General features: G+C 50.2%; 1 non-coding gene across 1 annotated transcript; it reads right to left on the bottom strand.

The window, feature by feature from the left end:
* Positions 1 to 5,408: 5,408 nt before the first annotated feature.
* Positions 5,409 to 5,481, bottom strand: Trnam-cau (transfer RNA methionine (anticodon CAU)). The gene has a single exon. It is a non-coding gene; the product is annotated as a tRNA-Met (tRNA).
* Between the last annotated feature and the right edge of the window lie 553 nt (positions 5,482 to 6,034).

The following is a 6,034-nucleotide window of genomic DNA, read 5'->3' as shown; positions in this document are numbered from 1 at the left end:
CGCTCTCCGTCACCGACGCGCCGCTCGTCTTCTCTTCGACCACCTACTTCGACCCCGGGCCATCGCCCGGAAAACTAAATAATGCAGCTTCGGGAGGGAATGCTGCATCATTCGGGCTATGTCAAACTCCTCTGAAGCGCTGCTGAGTAGCAGGCCAGAACATTGATTCAGGCCGACCTCTCAGCTTTTCTGCCATAATAAACCTTTTCTCTCTCCTCTGAAGCGGCCCTCAAATGTACTGTTGGTATGTGTTGAAGGTGTATGAACTCAAGCATTGGTGGACACGGGTGCAGCGCTTTCCGTCATTAGTATGGAACTGTGTTCGCGCTTGCGAAAAGTAAAAACGTCGTATAACGGACATCCCCTTCAGTGTGCCAATGAACTTTGTTCCGCCCGTTGGTGTGTGCACAGCGCGAGTTTTCATCGATGACATACTTGATCACATTCCGTTTCTCGTGCTGTCGTCATGTACCCACGCACATATCTTAAGATGGAACTTCTCTCTTCAGCGTCGGCTGTGATATCTTGTCTTCAGCGAGTCGTTCACATGACGGACACGGAATTTTCATCTGATGACGATGCTCACCAACTGCGTTTCGTCAGGGCGGCCGATTGCTCCATTTCACCTGGCAATGAGAATGTTCTGACATTGACGTCTGATATCGTCCTTAATGGTGACGTGTTACTCGCTCCATGTAGTCGCTGGATATCTCGTGGCATTGTGATTGCGCCTAGCCTGGTCAGGTTTCATGACAGCCGAGCGTTGGTCAGAGCAAGCAACACTACGTCTCGGCCATTTCTTCTTTCCCAAGGTACCGTTGTGGCCTGCTTTGCTGAAACTGAACCTCTTGCCCTGACGCCTCTTCACGCAGATCCACCACTCTCGCCTGCTGCTAATGATGAACATGCGACGACCGCAGCGTCAACTGCCACCATCAATCCTGATCTCCCTGCGGCTCAAAAGAAAGATCGCTTCGCACTACTGCGAAAACACACTGCTTCCTTCGAAGTCCACTCAAAGTTTCTGGGGCGCACTACCGTCGCAGAGCACCGCATCGAAACCGAGGGCAATTTGATTGTACGCCGCCGACCATGCCGCGTGTCTTCCGCAGAGCGCAAGATCATCGAGGACAACGTCACTGACATGCTGAAACACAACCTCATTCGGCCATCGTCCAGTTCTTAGTCGTCGCCTGTTGTGCTGGTCACAAAAAGGACGGCTCGGTACGACTTTGTGTCGATTAACGGGCGCTTAATAAGATCACGCGCAAAGACGCATATCCGATGCCGCGAATTGATGATGCCCTCGACTCCCTCCAGGGCGCTGAATATTTCTCAAGTCTCGATCTCCGGTCAGGGTACTGGCAATTACGGTCAGGGTACTGGCAAGGACAAGACGGCCTTTGTAACACCCGATGGCCCCTATAGGATCAATGTAATGCCCTTCGGTTTATGCAACGCTCCGGCAACATTTGATCGTATGATACACAGTTCTTCGTGGCCTTAAGTGGAAAACCTGCTTATGTTATCTGGATGACATTTTCATTTTGTTCCACTTTCCGTCAGCATCTTGAGCGGATGGACGAAGTTTTGACGTGCATTTCTGACACTGGGCTTCAACTTAATACGAAAAAATGGCATTTCGCCAGAAAGAACATCTTAGTGTTTGGCCACCTTGTTAGTAAAGATGGCGTTCGACCGGATCCTGACAAGGTAACTGCTGTGACACGCTTTTCTCACCCCAAAAATCAAAAGCAATTACGCAGTTTTCTGGACCTAGCGTCTCATTTTCGCCGCTTTATCCGCGACTTCACCTCCATCGCGTCGCCACTGCAGAAGCTTTTGACGTCGGGCACAGCCTTCAATTGGACAAACGATTGCGACATCGCTTTCCACACCCTTAAGGCGGTGCTGACATCTCACCCCGTCATCTGTCCCTTCGATGAGCATGACCCTACTTGTCTCCACACCGACGCTAGCGGCCATGGCATCGGTGCCGTCCTCCTACAGCGTGATAGAGCACGTCGAGAGCGAGTCGTCGCCTACGCCAGCCGCGCACTCACAAATGCTGAACAAAACTACTCGATCACGCAACAGCAATGCTTGGTTGTAATTTGGGCCGTACAAAAGTTCCGCCCATATCTTTACGGACGCCATTTTACCGTAAATATAGACCACCACGCATTATGCTGGTTGTCAACGCTAAAGAATTTGTCCGGACGCCTCGGCCGCTCGCTACTCCAGCTGCAAGAGTACACAATCGACGTTCCTTATAAATCTGGGAAAAAAATATCAAGATCCTGACGCCCTCTCTCGTTGCCCTCTCCCATTACCATCTTTCCTGCGCAAGCCTCTTCATTGCTTGTACCATGATGATGAGGCTACGCGTCCGTTTACCTTATCGGCACTAGCGGTTCCTGACACTGTCTTTCAATCGCTACACTCAGTTGGCCTCCTGTCAACAGCAAGATCCATACTGTCTTCGCATTGTTCGACACCTCTGCGGAAAGTCTCCACCACCTAATGCCAGGTTGCGCCCACAACTCAGGCAATTCAAGCTTCAAAACAACGCGCTGCACCAATACGTTTACAATGATGATGGACACCGGTGGGTTCCCGTTCTTCCACATTCGCTTCGTGCGCAGATCCTTGAGGCTTTTCATCTGCTGGCCAGTTGGGTTTCTGCGAAACATACAGCCGCATTAGGAGCCGCTTCTTCTTGCCTGGTCTCTCCATTTCCGTTGCAAAGTACGTCTCTTCTTCCACCCTATGTCAATGGCGCAAGTGGCCGACTTCCCCTCCTGCTGGCTTGCTACAACCAATCCCATGTCCCGAGGAACCTTTTGCCACTGTTGGAATGGACCTCGTCGGACCTCTTCCCGTAACGCCCGCAGGGTATCGCTGGATCGTGACAGCGGTTGATCATCTGACGCGGTACGCAGAGACCGCTCCTCTACGCTCTAGTTTGCCTTTGACGTGGACAACTTCTTCCTCGAAGCCATTGTCTTGCGTCATGGTGCGCCCCGCGTCCTATTAAGCGATCGCGGCAAGAGATTTCTATCCACGGTTATACAAGAAATGCCTAAAACTTGTGGCACAGTTCACAAGACATCAGCATAACACCCTCAAACCAATGGCATAACAGAGGGATTCCACAGGACACTAATTGACATGATATCCATGTATATCGGACCAACTTACGACAACTGGGACACTATACTGCCATTTCTGACGTTTGGTCCCAATACCGCCGTCCAACGCACTACTGGCTATTCACCGTTCTACCTCGTTTATGGCCGTTCGGCGACATTCACGACCGACGCTTCATTCTTGCGCACTCCAAGTGACAATTCTACAACCCTAACCGAGCAGTTCGTTTCGAGGCTTGAAAAATGTCGGCAGCTTGCTCGGCTTAGTATAAAGCCAGTCAACACGATCGCAAGCAGAGGTACGACAGCTCCCATCGTGGCGTCTCTTTCCGTCCTGGCGACGAAGTACTCCTTCGGACGCCTACTCGTGTTTCCGGATTGTGTGAAAAGTTCCAGTCGCGATTCATTAGACCCTACATAATTAATGAACTCAAATGGGTTGTTTGAAAGGCAGGAGTTGACCCTAGGAAGCACCGGTTTACTTTGCTCAAGAGCTAACACGAAACAGGCCAGCTTGATTGATTGATTGATTGAAGTCTATCAATTTTGGTACATACCCACTCTGGGGGATTGGCCAAGAAAAATTATTGTAGCCTATGGATGATAACTACATTAATTTTTACCTCCCTATTACTAAAGTAGAAAAAAAACGCGAAGATAAAGAGCAATCAAATTACAAAAGGTATTATAGCCTATGGAGGATAATTACATTAACAGGCCAGCGATCACAGCACGTCGTTTTCTCCTTCCTCTTTCTCGGGCCCCGTGTCCACTACCCCGTGTCCACTTCTCAAGCTCCGTGTCCACTGCCTTCATTACAGAACAAACATCACCTGTAAACTATCGTGTCACTCCAGTTGAGGTTTCTTCCGACCGTCGCTGCTGTGGTTCAGAGATATTCCACGTTCCCCGTCTGAAGCCCTTCGTTCAACATCTCTATCCAGTAAGTCACGACGAGGCTGGCCGCTTCGGCGCACGGGGAAATGAGTGTGAGCATTCCTCATATTCGTCATCTTCTCACCTGTAAATGCACATCATCACAGCTTGGGTCTGAGCAGTGGGGCTCAGGCTCGAGGGCAATTCGCAATGCCTACGAACACTAGGTGGCGCGCCGTGCGATTCAATATGGCGTCTCGAGGAGGGTCAACCCGTTTCTTAGCATAGGAGCAGATAGGACGTGCGGACGTGCGGCCCGTGCCACTTTCACCGGATAAAGTCATGAGCTGCAATGAAATGGATATGAGACCAAAATACTTTCCCAGACCATGGAAAGTGCTAAGTGCTCGCTTCCTAATTACTTGCTGCGGTGTGAAAGCTTATATTTCAGCGCCGCTACCGTGCATCAATGATGCTTTGCGAAATGATGTGCGTACTACAGAAAAAACGCATGAATTAGAACTGACGTATGAACTGAACGGCACTCTGAGGCAGAACGTACCGAGCCTGCCTGACGGATTTGCCGCAGTAGTAGGCCGCTAGCGAATAGCGCCATCGCTGCTGCACGGGACCGCATGTTTAACGTGGTGATTATTTGCAAACATAGTACGCCGTCGTCGTCACTTGCGCAATCAGGAACGCCGAGTTACTTCTTCAACGGAGCGCAAGCATTTAACATACCATTCAGTAGCGCTTGTGTCACAGCCACACTCAGACTCTATTCGTGTGCAATTCACTTCACTCAGATATTGCAGGTTCGACCAGCACGATCGAAACATGAATATCGAAAAGAATGCACACGTATGCTTTCGGCAACGTCGAATTGCGAAAAATCCGTCGAACATCAATGCCGCTCGGAAGGTAATAATATTATCTGGGGTTTAACGTCCCAAAGCCGCTCGGAAGGTAACAGTGAACTATAGGAGAAGTTAGCTGACAGGCGTGGATTGTGGCCGTGACTGCACGTTTCTTCGCTACAACCATTTGGCTTCGCTGGTCGAGCTCCAGCGTGTTGACGGCATGCCACGCTCCATAATATCAACAATAATTTCTCTACACGCAATGCACAAGAACTCTGCTTTTATTTTGATCTCGCTCAAGGATTTTATACATTAAATACAATGAAAGTGACTTAGGAGCGTGAAAAAGACATAAACGCATGAGTGAAGGAAAGAAGTGGAAATTTTAGGGGCTCGTTTTTCTTTGTTATGCACAATATTAATTAGCACTAACAGACAATAATGCCAAAGAAAGTATAGGGGACGTTATTAGTAGTAAATGCAATGTAAATGTGAAGAAAGAAAAGTGTACGAAAAGATAGCTTGCCGCGGGCAGGGACCGAACCTGCGACCTTCGAATAATGCGTCCGATGCTCTACCAACTGAGCTACCACGGCGGCCATCCCCCCGTCCACTTTATGGGGTATATATGTATAATAAACGTGGGAGCGCCAGTCAGCGCTGCCAGTAGCCATGACGGCGAGTGTGGAACACTCTTTTTCTGCCTGTTGGCGTCACGTAGCACATGAACTTATTACGAGCTGGCAGCTGACCAATAATCCTTCGCATACTACCTGAAAGCATCAAGTCTGCCAGAACGAGACCCACGCTATGAATGAAGCAAAGGAGGTCCCCGCAGGGGCGCCTGCGCAAGCATGCGTTTGGTGTGTAGCGACACCACGGACCCGAGCTAACGGGGGGATTTCGACCCCCTCCCACGCCTAGCCGTGCGTGGCTTTGCCGTGCCCGGGGAAAATGGGATCCTGGGAGTTGAGCCGACGCCGGGTGTCTGGACCTTTAAGGACCCTCAGCAGAGACAACACACCCCATTTGGCCCTAGCTTCACGTAGACGGCACCCCTGGGCTGACCCACCCAGCGGAAATCGGCAGTCGCCTTTTCCTGTCCCTCTCTCCCTAGACCTTTGCCTTTGTCTCTCACTTTTCATCTTT

The sequence above is a fragment of the Rhipicephalus sanguineus genome, chromosome 3, assembly GCF_013339695.2.
Source record: "Rhipicephalus sanguineus isolate Rsan-2018 chromosome 3, BIME_Rsan_1.4, whole genome shotgun sequence".
Classification (NCBI taxonomy): domain Eukaryota; kingdom Metazoa; phylum Arthropoda; class Arachnida; order Ixodida; family Ixodidae; genus Rhipicephalus; species Rhipicephalus sanguineus.
Note: the sequence above shows the minus strand (reverse complement) of the source record. Positions and strands in the feature narration are given on the sequence as shown.